The sequence below is a fragment of the Xiphophorus hellerii genome, chromosome 18, assembly GCF_003331165.1.
Source record: "Xiphophorus hellerii strain 12219 chromosome 18, Xiphophorus_hellerii-4.1, whole genome shotgun sequence".
NCBI classification, from domain to species: Eukaryota; Metazoa; Chordata; class Actinopteri; order Cyprinodontiformes; family Poeciliidae; genus Xiphophorus; species Xiphophorus hellerii.
This window is the reverse complement of record NC_045689.1, coordinates 28,287,164-28,307,971: the sequence shown is the minus strand read 5'-3', so window position 1 is coordinate 28,307,971 and position 20,808 is coordinate 28,287,164. Positions and strand designations below refer to the sequence as shown.

Below are 20,808 nucleotides of genomic sequence, written 5' to 3'. Positions count from 1 at the left end.
ATCAATCCAAAATATACCACTTTTAATCTTATATATATATATATATATATATATATATATATATATATATATATATATATATATATATATATAAGTATATATATATATATATATATACATTCATACATTTTCAGAAATGTGTTTTTAAAACTACAGTGGAGGAAGCTTTCAGAGCGGCACACCATGTGTGTTTGTGGCAGAGATAAAGAAGCAGCAGGAGACAGCGTGTGGGTTTCCATGACATTTGATCCTTAAAAGATGTTTTAAAACAAATCTGCTTTTGTGTTTGAGTGCAGAACCTGTTTTCTCTTCTCAGCAATTCACACATCCTACTACTTTAACGTTTTTAAATTGAAAAAAAAAAAGAAAGAAAAAAAAAAAAGATACCCAGCAATAACCCAAACATGGATTATAAATCCTCCTACGGTCATCGTCTTCTCCCTCCATTTGAGCGTATGTGCAAGTGCTTGACGTGTGGGAGCCCGATGGGTAGGCGTAAGGGCCAGTTAGCATGGATTCACAGTATGAAGCTAAAGCAACATGAAAAACTGAAGTGAGAGAGAGTTTGTACAGCGCAAAGTCATCCATTCCTGAGAGCCGGGGGCTTCGGTGGGACTTGAACACGGCGTGCTCGTCTCGTTGAATAGTGACGTCCATGAATTTGTTCTTCTCACTCCGGTGTCGGGGATCAGCCATAACACTAACCCGTTGCGCAGCGTGAACCTTGGTTTACATGTTAAAGGAATCCACAATTGGTTGAACATGTTGACCTATTAACTAAAAAATTGCTGTTTGTGATGCATCAAATCTCATAACTACTTCACAAAATGTATACCATTTGTTACATTTTTCTCCCATGGAGTTTGCCATTTTTTCAACTGCGCAATGTTCTGTACTGGAATCTACAGAGTAAACACAGGAAGGCTAATTTTACCAGAGTTGTTGTTTATCATATTGCATTTGACTGCTGTAAATTTAGACATTGCTACACTGTGTCGCTATTGGCGGTAAATTAAAAAACAACCACAACAACAAAAAAAAACAGTGATGTGAGTCTGGATCGCTTCCCACATGAAAAAACAGAGCGTCGTGGGAAAGAGCCGAACACAACTTCCAAAGGATCTACATCTCAACATTTCTCTCCAGAAGACTTTGAGTCATTTGTACGAGCAAACTGATGAAGCCCCTAACTTGCATTTGTTTTCGCAAGCTAAAAACAAATGCACTGCTGACAAGTTTTATTCACAGAGCGCCTAGACCCCGCTGTGAGAAACATCAGACAGGCAGCACTGGCAAGTCTTTGAAATGATAACAGAGCTATTGCTACTGCCGCCGGTACTGAAATTGAAACCAGAGACCGACACCGAACCGTAGACTGGACCCTAAACAGCTGTTACTGGACTGGACACAGAGCTATAGAACTCTGTGTCCAGAGTTCTATAGGATTGCACACTCTGACCAGAGGTCCATGTCATTCACTTTCATTCATGAAGCGGATGATGACAGCAACACAAATACCAGCTTCTTCGGCCAACATCATCCTCTTCCCTTGTTTGTTCTTCCTTATCTTCATCACATATTCTACATTTCCATCCATTTCAACGCGCTCCGGTTCAATTTGAAAAAGCTTAATGATGTCACTCTTTGCTGTTTTAGCTGGACGGAGCTAGCGCAGTTGGACCTTTAGATGTCATTTACCCATAATGCATTGATATGACAATATTTTATTAAAATTCATAAAAGCTACACAGCCTACAGTATTATTACTGTTTTGTTTTTACATATAAAAGCAATATTTCTCAAATAAAGTGTATTGTTGCAACTAATCGTGGATCCCTTTAAGATTGGATTTAAAATGTTTGCTGCCGGTTCCTTTTTTGGGGGGCAGGGGGTGGAGAATGATGGCGGCGGTGAAGGAGGAGGCATGTTTCTTTTTCATCAGCGCCCGGCTGAACAAACTCCGAACAGAGCTTTCGGTGTCGAGGTTTACCTTGTTTGCACTTCGGGAAGAGGTTGGTAAATATGTCTTACTTGGACAAACACGCTGCGAAGCAATGGCTGCTGCTGATAAAAAGAGGAAGAAGAAAAAAAAACAAAAAAGAAGGACTGTTGAGATTCTAATCGAGATTGCTGCTTCGGCAATTAGATTTGACGGAGGGGAATCAGAGCTTCTCCTCAGTTGTCATTATTAAGGGAGATAAAGAAGTGGAAAGCAGCTCTCTTCTCCCCTCCCCTTACAAGCTGCAGTTAACTGTGATTTCCTCATGTTTGTCCCCAGTTTTCCAGCTGGGAGAAAAACAGGAACGGTTCCCTCGAAAAGCTGCAGCCTTCAGAGGCTTAAAACGAACACTGCTTTTCTACAGTGACCCTTAAAAACAGTCAGAGATACACTGAGAGAAGCATATTTGTGTTAAAGTGGCCCAAATCTAATTTAAAATCAGCAGTGCTTGAAAATTGCTGTTTACAAAATTCAACCTAACTAAGCTTGAGCTGAAGAGCAATAGATTTTTGTCTCTTCCAAGTACGAAGTTGCACACATAGCCCATTGGATTTGCAGCCATACACAGAAAGAGGCAGTTGCACACAACATATTTTAGTTTCTTTTTTTATTAGTAAAAACTGCAGAAAAACCAGAAGAAAAAAAATTCTACTTTACAGTTATGTGCTACTTTGCGTGTTTGTCTAAAATGCCAATAAAATACGTCGAAGTCTGTGAGGGCTGCATGACAAAATGTCAAAAAAGTTCAAAGCTGTGTAATAACTTTTCAATGAACCGCACAAGAAATGACCAGAAATGTTCCAGCTGAAGCGACTTTTCATTATATCTACTAATATAATGAGAAAATCAAGTCGTGTTTAAAAGAAACTGCACAAAATCTCAGAAAAACTCTTTTCTTTCTTTTATTCTATTTGCTCCTCCAAATGTCAAATACATGCTGAATATGCGGTATTATTATTTTACAAAATGGTTTCAATCAAACCTAATATTTTCACTTCGGTTCGGTTGAGTGGAATATGAGTTTCTTAGCAACTACAATTGATGCCCTGAGACCCCATCAGAAATGTTTTCTGATGCCGTTTTCCACGCACGGATTACCAAGGTGCCGATCTGAAAAGAGAGTTTCACGCAGAACAGAAAGAAGTGCCGTCTTACCATTGAGTAATATCAGAAGTAGATGTTATTTAATCAAGACCACATTGGAACGTCGGAATGAAATGAAACTGTTATGGCCTGCAAAAATCCCCCAGTACCTGTTTATAGATTTTAAACAAACAAGAAGCAGATTTCAGCCTGCCTTATTCCAGCGGTCTGCTACCTGTGGCTCTGAAGCTGCATGTGGCCAATATTAAGAATCTGTGCAATGATTTTGTTATTCTGTTCTGTTATTCAGGACTTAACATTTGCTGAGATGAATTTTTAAAAAAGAACCTACTCTGGATTAAACAAGGAGCTATTGAAGAGAAGCTAAAACTGGAAATACGATCTCATTTTAATTCTCATCAGAGCTCTGTCTGCAGCATTTCTGCACCTGAAATAAGACAAAACTAACGTATAAGTAACTTTTTAGCAAGAAATAGGAGAATGTTTTAAATCAATAATTTCTTAATATTGTGGAAAAAGTTCCACTGGCAGATTATTTTACTTGAAAACTGGTATGTTTTCATCAATATTAAGGAATTATTGACCCAAGACAGGCTTCTATATCTTGCCGGAAAGTTACTTGTAAGTTGGTTTGTGTTATTTTTTGTGCACTAAGACATTCACAGTATAAACTGCACCAAAAAATACTTCCAATTTAGTGTTTCTACAGTATAAAGGACATTTTGTTTACAGTTCTAAAGAAGCGAGAGCAGAGGAACAACATGATCAAACTCCACATCACCATGCTATGCTATAATGCTTACTCAGCTCTTGTCCAATTTGACCTCCGCTAGCTTGTTTGCTAAACTTTCCGAGTGCATTTAATTGATTGCACTAAAAGCCTGTCGTCAGTCATTTCAAAGTGTAATTGCTATTTAAACCACAACAACTGCTTATTGTTGCTGCAGTCTGAATTGAATGGTGACTTCAGTTGTGTCTGTGTGTTTGCGGATCCTATGTTTTCTGCTTAATGAAAACAGCAGCCTATGCAATTAACGCCGGCCTACACATGCATATTTAACGCTCTTTAACAATATCCTCCAGATCCAGCTAGCCTGTGCTTAATTAGCTGGTATTGTCAGACAAAACTGGTGTTTGTTTCGCTGGAGGAGGAAAAAATTATCTCTCATCTGCCCTCCGTTTGAAGTCAAATATTGTTGTGGAAAATCTTTTTTTTTTAATCACCGTAAGCAGAGTTTCTACTGTGCAAAACAACAAAAAAAAGTCAACAAATGAACACACGGCGTCAAGGTGAGGCATTTTGGAGTCAAGAAGATCATTCGTCTCGTCGCGCACCTCTGTCACTTATCATGTCGGATCAGAGGGGTGGAGCAGAAATGATCCCGAATGGCTGACTCTCTCCGCTCGCTCGCCCGCACGCGGAGCAAACACCAACACAAAACAAATTCATTTAGTCTCCGCCGCAAGACAGGCAGCTTTCTCCGTCATCATGCTCGGACTGTTCTGACGCGGAGGTGAAGGGGGTGGGGGGGCCTGTCACAGTACACATGACAAATAGCAGCGTAGTTTATTAAGATAAAATACTGAAAGGAAAGGCTGCCTGGCAGGAAAGCGTTGCGTTGGTGTATCTTCGCAGCATTCCAGGTGTGAAGTTCTATTTCTGTGATTGACTGAGAAAACTGGCACTTCCTTCTTCCTACCGCTGCTTTTCTCAACATGCTGTTAGCGGTTGGAAAGGCCAGGAAACGGAGCAAGAAGTGATCTGCCACATTATTATTAATCTTCTTTTACAGAAAATTATATGTCTGGCCTTTCCTTATCTGAACTCTGATTCTAACAGCTCTTCAGTACAGCCTAAAAAAAATGGTTTATCACAGTTTCAGTTCATTTTTTAAATTTTTCATCTGACAGGTTACATAAAATTCTACTGTAGCCATTTGTATGTGGATAAAGTCATACTTACTTTTCTTGAAAAGAATGTTCTTTTATCTTTCTCATTTTGAGGAGTAGGTACATGAAAAGGGCCTCTGCATGACATCATTCATCACCAACCATGTTTTCATTAACCATAAAATAAATAAATTTTATGGAGACGCGGCAATTTTGAAAAAAACTCACGTTCTTTGATTTCAGCCTTAGAGGCAATTTGTAAAATTGCAAAAGAAGCACCGTTTTCCCCGCATCACACAAGTCACGTGATCATCAACCGGATGTTACTACAGGCGGAAATGACAAAGAAGACAACAGGAAATAGCAGGATGATGATGGCGCCGGCGTGTTTTTTAATGATTATCGCATGAACATGTTTATTCAAGTGTGATTTTCTTTGAGTTTCTTTTTTAATAGAAACGGCAATTGCAAAATTGCAATTGCACGGAAAAATGTCTGTAAAATTTGGTCTTAGCTCTATTTAAAGCTGATTTTCCACCGAAGGAGCCTTTTTTCCAGGAGCAATTTTCTGGGGTCATTATTACTCTCCTGCATTTCCACTTCATCTACTAGGGTAGAAATAAATAACCAGACACCAACCTCAGAATAGACTGTGACAGAGAGTTAGTAGTTTTTATTTTAAAGTGTATTTTGGATGGAGTCTTGTGACAGGAGAGTTCTAGTTAAATTTGTCAACATAATTCAGTCACTTTAAAACAGCCTTTTTCTTAACGTAAGGTCCAAAATATTTTAGTTATTCGATTTCTGTTTACAGCCGTCTGGGGAAAAAGAGGGGGGGAATCATTGAAAGTATCATTTTAGTAAATTTAACAGATCGCATTATGAATCAGACAAGATCAACTATGACTCTATATGTTGTTAACAACTGTTAGTTTTTGGCCTAAACCAGGGGCCTTCAACCTTTACCATCCAACCTTTGACCTCAGTACAGCTAAATAAAATTTTAGGGTCGCAAATGTTACATGTTAACCTGTTGTGAAAAGTCAACTTAATTTTTTTAAAAATAAATATCTACACCATATGTGTCAGGTCTTCTTGTGTAGCCGGGAAACTACCGTATTTTCACCCTCTTCCCCGTTGTCCTAAAATTTTCCTTTAAATTTCCTGTTTCATAATATAACTGAAGAAAAAACAAACAACATTTCCGTTCCTCTCCAAACTGAAATTTTTCACTAGCCTCACAAGAACTACCACCCGGTCTGGAGCAGGTGCTGACAGCAGGAACAAACCAGGTGTTGTGCCAAAAACTGATCGGGTGAAATTGGGTGTGCCAAATTGTTTCTAATGTCTTTCCTGGTCGTTCAGTTCTTGAAGATAACACCTAGGAATTACATATAAACACAGAAGATCTCGCCCCCTATCTCCATGCTAGAGGGCAAAAAACTGCCATGACTACAATTTGGTTTTAGCTGTCAAGTTGTCAACATAACGCGCTAAATCTTAAAAGTACGCAGGATATGATATGTAAAAGAAAAAGGGACGCAGTGCTGTGCTACTTACTGTCAACACTACAGCTAGATAGAAACTTAAGATCTGAACAAGGTCAGAAAAAAGTTTTAATTAAAAAAAACTGTAAGAGGGAGAGGGTAGTAGGTCAGTTATGCTAGCTTGACTTTGACAATCGTAACATGTAGATGTGCTGCAGAATTCGGTGTGTTTCGGTTCTGTTAAAAAATGTTTTAAAAAAAGGCGACCTACACACCAACTCTTAAATTAGCTAGTCTCCCACCGCTGTGGTAGATTACAAACAGCTAAAATCTGCATTGGTTCTATCTATGTAGTTTTAGTGAAATTACTACAGTAGGAGCCATTTTGGAAGGTCTTTGGACCTATTTTGACCTCTTTGGAGAAAATATTAGTTTGGACCAAGGTTGCAAACCCCTGGAATAGACACGCCGATTTTTCTTCCTCTCTAAGTAAATGTACGCAAATAAAAGTTTGGATTTTTCTCAATCTTTTAGTGTCACAATGTCTACTAAAATAAAGGCTCATATAATTTCAAGGCCTTTTAGATGTCTTTACCAACGGTGACACTGAATGTAGAGCAGGTTATGTACTTCCTGGGCTATAAATGCATGTGTTCCTCTGCAGCAAAGAGAGTAGATGTTTTATGACACTCATTTTATCGCTTGAACCTATATATAAACCTTTACACTCAGTGGTTTGTGTGCTGTGTTTTATACTGTCATGCTGCTCATTGGATGATTGAAGGGTTGGTTTGCAGTTTTGACAGGCTGACAGAATGAGAGCAGTTGTTATTATTCACTTTATTAATGATCTGATCAACTATTTTACAAAGTGAATAAAGGGAAGAAAAGTGATTATGCTAGTGAATCAAAATATTAGAAAAGTATATAAACCTGGAAAATAACTTTTTTTATGGAAGAAGGAAAAACAATATTTTTGCCTGGAAACTTTACTTGATCTGGGGAGAAATAATCATTCCAGCTCCTTATAGACGACGAGTAAAATTATTGTCAAAGTTTCACTTCTGAACCACGGTTATAATAGTTTTGGATTTTTCATTATGGTGTTGTTTTATTTCGTTGTGACTTTTTGTTTGTGTAATTCAGTCAGTCTGAATTAGTTTTTAGAGTGTATTTAACAGTTTTTATTAGTTAAATATTGTTTGGTTTTAGTTTAGTTTTTATTACTTGTAGTGGTACCTTCAATTTTTTCATACTTTGGTTAATTTTTAGGTGCAGAATTTACAATGCAAGTATTGCATTGTGATTATGTATACATCGATTGAGCAATGAATACTCAACAGAAGATGCCATTTTCAAACAGTGTGTAAAAATTTTGTTGAAAGACTAACATATAGACTCATAAACATGAAAATGAAGAATGCTAGGTCTATAATCTCAGTATGTTTTAGTTTTAAAAATACTCAACATAGTTCCAGTAAGTTATTGTTTTTCACCAATAAAGCTGCAGTATGGAACTTTTTTTTTTTACATATTTGTTGAAACAGTCATTATGTCCCAACAATATGTTATGAGACAGATAATCTGCAAAAAAAAGTTCTTCTGCCTTTTCCCAGAGCTATCTAGAAACAACCAATCAGAGCCAGGAGGCGGGTCTCTTGACAGCTCTAGCCCAGAGCAAGCTGCAGCTAGCAGAGTTTGCCTTGAATGCTCAGGCTAGTTAGCATGGCCAGAGATGACGACGGACAAACAGTTTTTCTGTAACGGTAAGTTGTTTCTCCGTCATTAGCACATCGAGCAGCAGCTCATGAGATTGATGGACAGCACTAAGACCGTCCTCCTGGCTCTGATTGGTTGCGTTTGGTCTGGAGCGGTGCATCTCTTCAGACGGCAGTAGCAGCTCTGTGAGGAGGTGTAGGAGATCGTTTTTTTCACAGATTGTCTGTCTCATAATATCCTGTCACAAAATGGTGACAGCTTTAACAAATATGTAAAAAGAAAAAACATATTTACCAATTTTATTTAGTACAACAAGTGAAAGTGTGTTCTCTACTTCAGTTTTCATGTTAGTGTACTATAATAACTTTGTCCTGAACAGAACCTTTTGCTGTAAACCCACTGCCGCAGCCCTGAGTGTAATGTGCGTTCACATTAACTCTGACCTGTTATTTCTCTCTGCAGACTGAAGAGAACCCGGTGAGCGGATCCACCACCGGCCAGTGTTCGGGTGAGTTCCCTAACATGAATTACATTTTACCTATTGCATAACCAGAAATTCAGGCTCCAAACATGAAACAGGATGTGATTTTTATTATGTTGCCATTATGCAGATCAGAAGGACTTTAACCCCTCTCAAGTTGGCTGAAAGCCCGCTATCGTCCTTCGACACGATCGATCGCCCTCGGGGTTTGAATATCCCATTTATCACTGGAGCTAGCTAAGCCTCCGGTTCCCGCCATTTTCAGTGCCTCGGCTCCCACGTTTCCAGACTCAAACGGAGCTGCAGAGGGGAAATAAAGCGTTTTTCGCTCTAACCTCTGGGAGAGGAAGAGAAAGGGGCCTGCGCTAGGCGATTCCTCTCACGGAGTCTGGGCTGGCCCGGCGCCACGACTTGCTGCCTCACGGCCCGCTCAATGGGAGTCGGCTCCATTATCAGAGCGGCTGCCTCGCCGCCCTGCAGCAGCCCCAGCAGTCCTCTGCTCCTGCAGATTTAATTCCTTATCTCAATATGGAAAACAGACCGTGTGACTGAGAGCAGAAAACACCCAGGGCTGCGTGTGCACACGGGCATGGAGCGGGCGCGCATACAGTAAGACGCCTCGATAAAGTTGTCGTTTGCGGCGCATCGAGAAGACGCGCGGTGAAAGGTCACGGATCGGTAAAGGAATTTTCTGTGTACAGTAAGCAATTATTAAAGTTCATTGAAGGAACGGTTTCTGAAGCCCGCTTGCAGAGCCCACAAATGTCTGCGATGCGCCGGATGTATTTGCAAAGAGTTGTCCTCGCGTTTTGTCTGCAGATTAACAATAGCTGCTTCGACAGGCTGCTGAACTCTCAGATGACAGAAACTCAGCGTGAACCGGCAGCCTCGTGTGTGCTCCTCTTGTTAAAAGTCTTGCATGAGCACTTTATCACCTCTTAGAAAATGGAACAGCAGGGTATTCTTAATGACAAGTTTTTCATAAATGTACTTCTGCGAGGGGAAAATAAGTCTTCTCGGCGTGACATCACTTTGGAGATTATTTTTGTTCCCCTTACTGTTTTACCTTTTCTTTTTTTTTTCTTCCTCTTTTATTTAAATATAGTTTGTGATTAAACCAATTCCCTCTCACGTGGCGTGGCGAACGGTCGCGCCTGTAATGGTAGCAAAAAGAAAGTTAGACTTGGTTGCTTTCACAGACCTACGCTCACAGTCTCGTCAAAATGTCATGAAAAACCAGCAGTGGGCTTTAATTTGTCACCTGTTGCAGACTTGTGAGGGAAAAGGTTTTTGCGTTACCATGCTAATAATTTTTGTTTCACTTTATGCTAATCATCTGACAGACCTGTTCTTACTGACAGAAATGCTTTTTTACCTGTTGTCTAATAAAAAAAATCATAATAATTTACTTCTAAATAGCTAATTCCTGCAGAATAAAGTGGAATAGGAGGAAGGAAAACAACAACTCCTTATTACAAGACAGAAAGTATTAGCCATGATATGAAGACCATTGGTTCTGACGTGGTCTTGAGTTCTGTGCCATTTTGGGTTGAATTTGTATTTTACTAGATTCTGGTGTTTCGTCATTATTGTAATACCTGCCTTAGTGGCTTAGCTTTCTTCATTTTCTTGATTCTAACTTGTTTTGTTTAGATTTTTGCTCCCTTTGTTTCTCCCTCTCGGTGCAATAGTTCACTGGTTTTCGCCGTTCCAATCATTCTCAGGAGTACTTCCTGTTTCCTTTGTGTTAGAATTAGCGTTTTAGTTGGCTAAACTCAACCCAAAATGACATTGCCTGTGTCCTGCATGCATTTGGGTCCCCAACAACCACTCCGCCAACCACAGGGTAAACTTGTGTTGCACACAGTGCTAGCTTAAAAATGCACCCAAGTTAGCTTTAGCAAACAACGTGACGGAAGCAAAAACAGCTTGCTCGATAAAGTTTGCGTCACCCAAATGCATAAAGACAAAACATATTCAAACACGTTTTGCCTTCTAAACGTGATGCTATCGCTGTCGTTCGTCCGTACAGCATGGCCGCCCCGTAATGCGATTGCTGTGTAACTGAATTGTGTGCTGCACTGCAAAGAGCCGCGGTGGTGAGTACTGCCTGTAAGGCAGATGGCTGCTCATATTGACAAGTTTGTGCCTGTGAGTTTCTTCTGGTACTCCAGTTTCCTCTGGGAAAAAAAAAAGCATTCTGGGTCAATTGGTAATTTAAAATATCTAGTCAGCATAAAAACTGTGTACTGTAGGGACCAGATGACAGAAAGTTTTAGCAGCTTTTAGGATCACAGGTGAGACACTTCGTCGCCTGCCTCCTCTGACTGCGCATCATTGGACTGTACGCTTTAGCGGTATATCGGTCAGAAAGTTAACTTTTATCCTCAAAGTCGATGCGTTAGGAGCAGGATGAACGGGCAAGTTTTAGGATATCCTCGAATGTGACAGAGGTTAACTTGGCTGTTGCCAGGCTGCAGCAGGTCAGTATTTTAAAAAAAAAGAAGAAAAAAAAGACCCAAGGAAGGAATAGTGATGAAACAGCGACAGGGTCTTGAGTAGCTAAGGCTCACTGATGCATGTTGGGATCAAAGATTTTCTTGTACAGTCTAATCCAACAGATAGACCTCTCACATTACTGACAACGTTACTGCTGAGGGTGATAGGAGTTGGAACACAACAGCCCATATCACTTTGGTGTGTGTGTGTCTGTGTGTGTGTTAGGGATGCATTGGTGCAGACTAGCCAGCGCATTGCTGTTCTTTGAAAATGCAGAAAAGCATTCAAAGAGCTCAGGAATAACACATTCTGCGTTTTTTGAATTTTTTTTAACCCCGACCGTCGTCAGGTTACTGGGCTTTACATAACGCAGCTCTCAGAGAGGAGATTGATTTTTTTTCCCCGTTGCTTTTAGCCGGCAGTCCTGCAGGATGCTCGTCTTGCAAAAAGAGGAGTGCCTGTTACTTTAGCAGTGCACAGACCAGCAGCTCAGAGCAGCTACAATGGCAAATAGAAAGGTAATAATCCATATTATGGGCATCGACAAATAGTCCTTAAAGGCAAAACCGTGGAATTAGCTACTGAACTCGCCTGGAAATGGACAAAAGAAGACATAGCGATTTAATGACATCAGTGGAGTACCTGGTTCTCTGAATTATCTTCCACACAAAAGATTTCAGCATGTGGCGTTGAATCAAACACCAGCCGGGCAGCGGTCATGATATCTTTGTTTTCACCCACCCTTTTTTTTTTTTTTTTTTTTTTAACTTGTCAGTGTTGCTGTCGCTCAGTAATGAACTGCGCCCAGCAGCATTTTGGCACCTTTGACATCTTGCTACATGTGAGATCTTGATGAAAATACTTCTATCAGGTTTCCTTTAAAGCTGCGACTGCACAGAAAAGGATCTCAACACCACAACTAATTAATGTAGCGGAGTTCACCTTAAGTTCACTTGCTTGGGATGTTCCCGTTTGTGCTAATGGACTCGGTTGTGTTCGTGACCTTCTACGGTCTCGTCTGAATTTTGCATCTGCAAGTTAAATAGAGGATCGCATCAGCGTACACCGGAGCAGCTCTGTGGAGCGGCGATGGCATAAAAGCTTCTAATTGTGAAAAATGTAAATTGTTTGTACAGTTTTAATAATTCCTGTGATATCAGAAGGCATCAAACAGAGTCTGTGCTTTGATTTGTTTGATAGAGGTAATAAGATAAAGATTATAGATAAATGACAAGATTATCAGCAATAATCCATCATGGGATCTTCCCTTAATCTCTTTTTTTTTGTGGCTCAAATGAAACATAAATTACATCAAAGTAAATACTTTTTAAACGTGTTCATAGTTTGAAAATGGTGTGAATTCATAATTTTAAGCTAGTCGGTTGCTGCTTCTTCTGTCTGTAAAGGTTCACTTTCAACTGCCTGAAATTGGGAAATATTATTCTCAGGGATTGTTTTTTTTTTTTTTATTATTTATTTTTTTAGTTAGTGTCCTGCTGTGCTTCTTTCCCATTTATTTATTTATTTATTTTGCTTCCGTAGACGCGCCTCACGTCTGCGCGCTGATCAACACAAACAGCAATCAGTCAGCCTCATCCCACACTCTTGACGGCTTGTTGTAAAGAAATAAACAGTGATTTTCATGCTCTTTGCATCACGGCCCGTCTCCTGTGCACTCAAGAGATCCATTACCGTACAACACCTCATTTACGTAGCTGGCTTTCAGAGCACATCTGCGCCACAAAATCTCTTGCTCTGAAGAGCTTGTCTAATGGGCAGCTCCAAAAAAAAAACCCCCAAAAAAGACAAAATAAACAAACAAACAAAAAAAACACTCTAGATTTTAGATTCTCGTGTGAAAACAGTTGTCGTCGCGGTTTTTCATTTATTTGGGTTTTGAGGAGTTGGAACAGTCAAGCTCTGGTTTCCTTCTTGTTTACATTTAAAAAGTAAAGCCATTTTAGTCCGTACTAGTCACACTGACTTAATGAAATATCTTTAATAGCTCCATATTTAGCATGTAAACATGCAGCAGCGCTTCACTGGTAAATGCTGAGTAGGTAATTAGTAGACTTTAAGACAATAGCTTGCAGTAGCAGACACTCACTTAGACTAATGGCAACTGAATGGCATTTCTTGTAATGCTTACTGTGTAATTACATGTTAATTATGGTTCTTTAGATGGAAGCTGTACCCTGAGTTTTTATCAATTTACTGACTACAGTTGCTTCAAAATATAAGCAGCTAATTCACCCATAAGTACTCATTGGCAGTTTAATTTGTTGTTTTATTTCTTTTCTCTCTCTTTCTTTCTTTTCTTTAATTTGAGAAGTAATAGGAAACTTTTAACATGTGTATATTTTCAGTGGGAAAAAATCCCTGAAAATTTAGCCTGTTATGAATAATGAATAAGTTCTGGCTTTCCCTAAGATATGAGACTGATCTAAAAATAGAAAAAAGTAGGGTTCAGTTTAAAAATGAGGGCAACTCCAGATGGGGGGAAAATTTAGCTTTCTAATAAACTTATGATTTCAAATGGAATAATAAAGACTGCAAAACTGCTGAAGTGTATATTAACATACTTTTCTCTTTGACGACTCTTTAAGAATTGCATATTTAACTCCCATTTAATAATTTAATACCTTACTGAATAAAACCATGTTTTCTCACACATGAACCTCATAAAGAATATGACAGAATCATGTCCAGCATCACACTGATCAGCTAGTTAAATAGCTTTATCATTTATGCTTGTCTCCAACTTTTTAAGCAAAGTGGTTTTTGAGTTAAAAGAGAAATATGAATTAAAAATCAAAGGTTACAGCAAAAAAAAAAAATACTTTGAATTGAATTAGTGTGGCTGCTTTAGGACACTAAAATGCCTATTTAACTTCTCATTCTCCAAAACTTAACAAAAGCTTCATGAGAATTACCCGAGGTTATGAAAGTATCCAGTGTTGTCTGTATAGAATCCGATAAATTAACATATTTATTAATATAATGAAGCAGCTCCAAGCAAAGTACTGTATAAATGACTGATTATAAGCAGCGAAACAGAAGTTAATATTAGGTATTTTATGCAATATTGTTTTAATATTTATTAATCAGCTGTAAAACAGCAGCTCCTGAATGCTGTCAAATATTTACGTTTTGCATATTGGGAAAAATACAAAATATGACCAAAAAAAGCCGCTGTTGTTCCAGAAGCATGACTCTTCTAAACTGTGATAATATTAACCCTTTGGCAATGACACAGACAAATTTGCAGTACCGTAATTCCACCACACGTTGCGCTGTCTGAAAAATTCCAACGGTCTTTGAAAAGGGGACGTTGCGCTTTCCATCCAATCTCGGGTTACTACGGTAATGCCAAAGCAGGGAGTGAAATTAATCTGAGGGGTGCTCTTTTAATAGACTCTAAATTGCAAAAATAACTTCATAGATATTGAAAGTTCAAGTTGTTATGGATAAATTGGCAAATATGTCTACTCACAGGACACTTAAAGGACTGCATACAATTAAATTAAGCAAAAACATGCTAGCAGCTTTGCTCTTTAGGGTGGCAACGTTTGGAGAATTGAAACTTGGATCTTGTAGGGCTAAACAAAAACAGGAAAACTGACCAGTTCTGCGTCAATAGTTGGGTTACGAACAGGGTTTGCTTTTTAACTTCTTTGCTCCTTTGTTCTGTTAATAGTGTAAGTCACGACTCACTCAATTATAGGTAAACACAGGAAAATAGAGGTCAATAGTCAATGTTATGATCAATTTAACAGCTCAAGGTTATTTTACTTGTTCTCCCATTACAAGTTTTTAAATTACTTCTTTTTTATCCATCCCCTGTCTCTCCTCCCCCACCACCTCATCCTCTGACCTGCCACCATCCCCAGACCTGCTCTCATATGTCATTATTAAAGAGCGCCGATTCAGGCGGTTTATCAGAGCCAGCGGTCCGGCGAAACGCTACAAAGGGGGCAGAAAACTGATCCCTCTAATGAGCCACTTTTTACCATGAAGAGGTGAGCAAGCTTGCCTCCGTTTGTACAGTCCAGCCAGACTTCCTACGCCTCACAAAGAAGACTAACGGGGAAATGGGATTTTAATCTTTTTGGATCCTCGTTCAGCAGGGGAAAGGTGAATCGTTTTCACTGTGAATACAAAGAGAAATGAAGACATTTTCCTCCTGGGAGCTCTCGACTTTATAATTGCATTATCAAACTTAGATATTCTTTCAATAATTGGGTAATTGCATACAACATCCATTGACTATCAACTTATGTTTACATTGCTGAGATGTGTGAGTTATGAAAGGACCTGCAGCTTCCTACGGCCTCACTTGTAATGTGACCCCTCAGCTGCTGCACTTAGAAACATGCTAGCAGCTTAGCTCTTTAGGATGGCAACGTTCATGCAGATCAGAGTGAACGGTGAGATATCACGAGTGTTGATGAAAACTTTCGACTGCGATTTTATATCTGTGAGAATCAGAAAGCAGGGATTTGTGCACTGAAAAAAAGAGACTGTCGCTTTAACCTTAAAAAATGTGTTAATTTGGTCGCAAGTAATTGAATGAAGTTTTACTTGTCGACTTAAATCAACTTGGATGAACTTCATTTGATCCCTAATGACCAATTAACGCAGTATATTTAAGTTTGATCAGCTGACAACTGACAACAGTTGCTTTGATATTCATCGACGTGCTCACTGTTTATTTTTAAAGCCAAAGTTGGTCACAAACTATATTGCTGTCATAAGAAAGAGCCAAGTTGGACAAGTGGAACTACTGAGATCTGTGAACCAGCAGATACGCTTGAAATCACAGAATATCTCTCTACTCAGTAACGTATTGGGTGAAATATTAGTGTTCCACATACAAACCAACATTTTCACTCCTTGTCACCTTACAACCACAGAATACGATGCGTTTTATTGGGATCTCGATGTGTTCTTCTTTGTCGCCTAAAAGCCCAATAAAAAAAAAAAAACGTTAACATTTATGTTGGAACTTGACAAAGTGCAAGAGGTGTGAATCATTTTGCAAGTCATTGTGTTGGATTCTGCCCCCTTGTCTTCTTAGACTTCTTGCGCCTCACAGCTAAAACTTAGCTATGACTCTGTTTTTTACTTATTTTTCACCGGTCTTTGCTAATACATGCTTAGCTTTAGATATCTGCTACAATTTCAGACTATTTGTAAGTCTTAGATGCTTATGGAGAACTTAAAGGTGGATAAGACAAATTTTTAATGAAAAATACCCAAGTAGATTTGGTGTTGCAAATTTTTTCCTAAACATATATGTATATATATATATATATATTTATTTTTTGTCAAAGTTTCCCTAAGCAACAAAATAAACTCTGTGGAATTTTATTGGGACTTCGGGAGCCGAGCTTCGTTCCCCCAGCTGTTCCATCTCCACACACCGCCAGACGTGGGACTTATGTTGTTTTTTGTCGTGCGGCATGCCATTACTGCTTTTATTCAGCGGCAGCGGCTGCTGTCGCGTGGCGCGGAATAAAAACAGCGGACGTCTTTGCCGAAATCAGAAATGACATCCAGCGAAGCATAGACGGAGGGAAGTGATGAGGAAAAGAGAAATGGGTTCCAAACAGGGGGGGGGGAGAAGGGCTGTCAGAACAAAGGAGACACGAGCCAAATCTCTTTTCAATCGCCGTAGGACAACGTGTGATTATTCATCTGTGTACAAACTGTTGTGCCACCCAAGTTAATGCGAAGGAACTTTGGAGCTGCTGTGTCTGTGTTTCTCTGGAGGCGTTGTTTACATCCCACACGTCATTGAAACGGCCGGCCGGCCGCGGGCGTGCCATTTTATCCACCTTGTCCCCGTTGGGCTCCGCATCTCGATGCCGAGTAACTTTAAAGTGCTGCGAAGCGAGGATTCTCTCCGAGACGAGTTGTTTCTTAAAGCCTCGAAAATAATTTCCGCTTTCGATCCCTAACTGAAAGCTTTGAACTGCGCGAGATGTTGTTTGGTAAATCACACTGAAGATGGAGATGAAAAAAAAAAAACCCCAAAAAAGAAGAAAACTCTGCAAACCGTCTGAGCTTTTCTTTTCATTTCAGTTCAAATCTTTTAGGGGGTGGGGGAGGGGGAGTCTTTTTATTACCTGGAACTTTACACTTCGTTTCAGTCCCAGGGGATGACGCAAAAAACCAATGAAACTGATAGAAGGCAATGACTAGAGTTTCTTTTCCACATTCTGCTTCCCCCTGTACCAATAACGCTAACCCAGCAGCAAGGAGCAACAGAGGCGGTGTAACCATCTTCACCACCCTGAATGCTTTTTCAAAAACACATTTGTTTTCTTGTGCTTTGTTTTTTTTTTTTTTTCCTAAATGGCCACCTTGGATGTTTTCTCCGTTTCCGCTGGCGAGAGGTGCACCTCCAGTCACTGAACTGCTCCGCACGACACGGAGAAGAAGAGAATTTTAGACATGCAGCCACGCACAGGCAGAATTGACATGCAAAAACAAAACCAAAAAAAAGAAATGTTGTTTTATTAGTTTCACAAAGAAAGGTACAGACCTGCTCTATTGGCAAAGTGACTTTAAAAAAAAAACAAACATATTTTTTACATATTTATTAAAACTGTCACTATGTTGTCACAGAATAGTACGAGATGGATAATCTGTGAAAAATGGAGCTCCTCCTCCTGTCTGTGGCCCTACTCAGTCAGAAACAACCAATCAGAGCCGGCGCTGTCAATCACCCTCGTGTAAGCGGGTGATTTTTGTAAAAGTTACATCCTGCAACTTTAAATGACTTTTGTCATAGAAAATAATTCAGCTTGCCATTTGGCGAAGTGTGTCCTGCTAATTTACTACCCACTGAAGGCAGGTGGAATTTGATCATTTCATAACTAAATTGCTTTGATTTTGAAATGAAATGTCTTTAAAAGACAGAATTAATTTACAAAATAGTTTTGAAAGGTTCACATCTCTGAAGCTTATTTAAATCCACAAAATTTTGGGGGAGGCTTTTTGGACTCATGGAATTATAGAGATTATGCAGATGATTTGAGTGTAATATAGTTTTCAGAAAATTTACACACACAAAAGGCATCAACGCTCTTATTTTCCGAGCAATAAATGTAGAATGCTTCCAAACGGAAATGTTATAAAACAAAAAGACTGACTGCAGCATACTGACTAAAAGGATCAACATCATACATTCTCCATGTATTGTTGAAATAGGACAAACAACTTTAAAGTCAGAAAAATACGATCAACTCTAGCTTTGTATCGTGTCCCTGTGCTTTCAATGACATCTGATTATGTACTTCAACATTTCAGGTATTCAATGAATATTCATCTCAGAATGATGTTTTGGTTGAGCGAGTTTTTTATCACATGGTAGAACAAAGGAAGAGCATCGGTAACGAGTTCAAATGTTGTGCTGAAAGGCTGCTTCCTGGAAGGTCTTTACGTTCATCATAAGCGAAAGTGGAACTTATTAGAAAACGCTGACGAATTTAACCTCGTCTGAAGTTGCTTTTTCACCAGAACTCCAATAGGTTTTCTACAGATAAGACTTTGACTCAACATGGGACAGCACTAACAAACAGAATCATAAATTGTAATGCGTTCATGTCGTAGGAACCCAATCACTAAATCCCAGCCCCAAAAAAATGTTTAGGATATTTCCTTTATGAGAACCTCACACTGCAGGAAAACAAATGCTTTTTTTTTTTTTTCTTTTCTAAATATCTTGTTAAAAATGCCTTGGTTCAGGAAGAGGACTGTGCTCGCTTGCATGGGAATTAATTAAACAAACAAAAAAAAACAACATCTCAGTTCTTTGTTGTTTTTTTTTTTTTTTTTTCTGGGATCCTAACTAACAAAGCTGATATTGTTTGGTGTAGTTCTTTTGTTTGTGTCGCTTCAAATTGTACTCCCAGTGGCATCTACTCCTCCTGGTGCTTTGGCAGACATTAATATTCTTTCCGCTGCCAAATTTTAGGAATGGGCCCTTGTAGCCAACGTGCGAGAGATACAGTTGTGAATATATTACCGTACGAGAGCAAACTCACCCGATTTCATTAAAAAAGACAAAGACTAGATTATTCGACATTACGCTCGTGACACAGCAGTGATAGTGAAAGCTTTGACTAGCAGATTTGATCAACTTCCACATCGACTCTCCCTAACTGAGGCGCGTCGGTTTGTCGGGTGAAGACGATCCGTCGCTGAGAGACGTATGAGGCGACGAGAGCGGGGAGGCGGCGGGTGACGCCAGTCAGGCTGCCATCACAAAACTCCTTCCTTTATGCTTGCTGCTTGTGTGTAAGCCCACGGCGACATTACTCTGACCTGGCTCTGTTGGGTCTTTGCGAGATACGAAAGAGGAACCCCGCTGGGTTCACAAGGACGTTCTCTTTAAGCCAATAACTGAAGGGCTTCAGCATGCCATGACTCACCAATCTTATCTGGATACATTCTCCTGCACCATGGCTCCTTTCCATTTGACGCTATACACTGTATACAGATTTCAGGTGGCGTTTTGGACGGTGTTATCATCAAATGAAACCCTTGGATGTTTTGTTCTTCCTCTAAGCACTTAAAATTTTATTTGGTGGTTGCGCTAAAAAAAAAAAGACAACCTTTCAGGCTTTCATGTTCATTTTTATTTATTCTAAAACACTTTGAGTTTACGAAGGCGTTTCGGGGAGTAGCGTCAAACCTGGGGGTGCTGGTGTTATGACCTGGAGCTGCTCTGGATCATGGATAATGTGATATTGAGGAAACTTTATTGCATTTTAAAATCAGAGATTTCACGGATGCGTGTAGCACTGAAAAATCTTGGATAAAAAAAAAAACACCGAATAATGACACTACCCATGTCAAGAATAATCTCTACTAGATTAGACGCTGGAATTTTTATGTGACATAAAAATAAAAACACTTTCCAGTGAAGAGCGCTGGTTTTACATAAGATGTGGCGCGACACACAGCTTCCGTCTGCTTGCAGAATATTTTGCCAAAGGAATTTTTTATTTAACAAGAATGGCAATTATATTTTCGCAGATTTATGTGAATAGCTTTCCCAGTTTCAACAAATAAAATTTAAACTGCGATTAGTATTTACTCATGGTATTTTTGTCTTGTGTTTATAACGCCTTATTAGGGCCGTTGTAGATAGAAATAAAAAAGGGGTTAGGGGGAATTTCCACTAAAATATCTCTGAATTATTCTGGACAAAACTTGGACATTTATGAGTTTGAAAAGTCAAGAATTTGCTAGAAAACTTTCTGAAATTAATTTCAAAGTCTCTGAGGTTTTTGGCAGAAGTTTCCTCCCCCTTTTATTTTCCTATCTGCAGCGGCTCTGATACTCTGTTGCATATATTAGAGTTTATTTGACGGTCTGATTCATTTAGACATGAGGTAAAAGTAGAAATATGACAAAATTCAAATATGCTAATGCCACGTTGGCAGTGAAGCTCTTGGTGCGTTTTCACACCAAGTACTTCACCTAGACAAAATGAATATTTATATGTACATATATTTATTGCCTTGCACGATGGTTTGGCTGCCAAAATGTGAATACAGATACACTTGAAAGTCATGATTAGCATGTCTGTCAGTCACTGCACATCCAGAAGAGGTAAT

General features: G+C 39.2%; 1 protein-coding gene across 4 annotated transcripts in view; it reads left to right on the top strand.

The window, feature by feature from the left end:
• lrfn1 (leucine rich repeat and fibronectin type III domain containing 1) overlaps positions 1–20,808 on the top strand; it is a 198,203-nt gene that overhangs the window by 98,582 nt on the left and 78,813 nt on the right. For all 4 annotated transcript variants that reach the window (XM_032545402.1, XM_032545400.1, XM_032545398.1 and 1 more), the window contains one exon: positions 8,662–8,707. The gene's annotated coding sequence lies outside the window, so the exon portion shown is untranslated. The remainder of the gene's footprint in view (positions 1–8,661; positions 8,708–20,808) is intronic.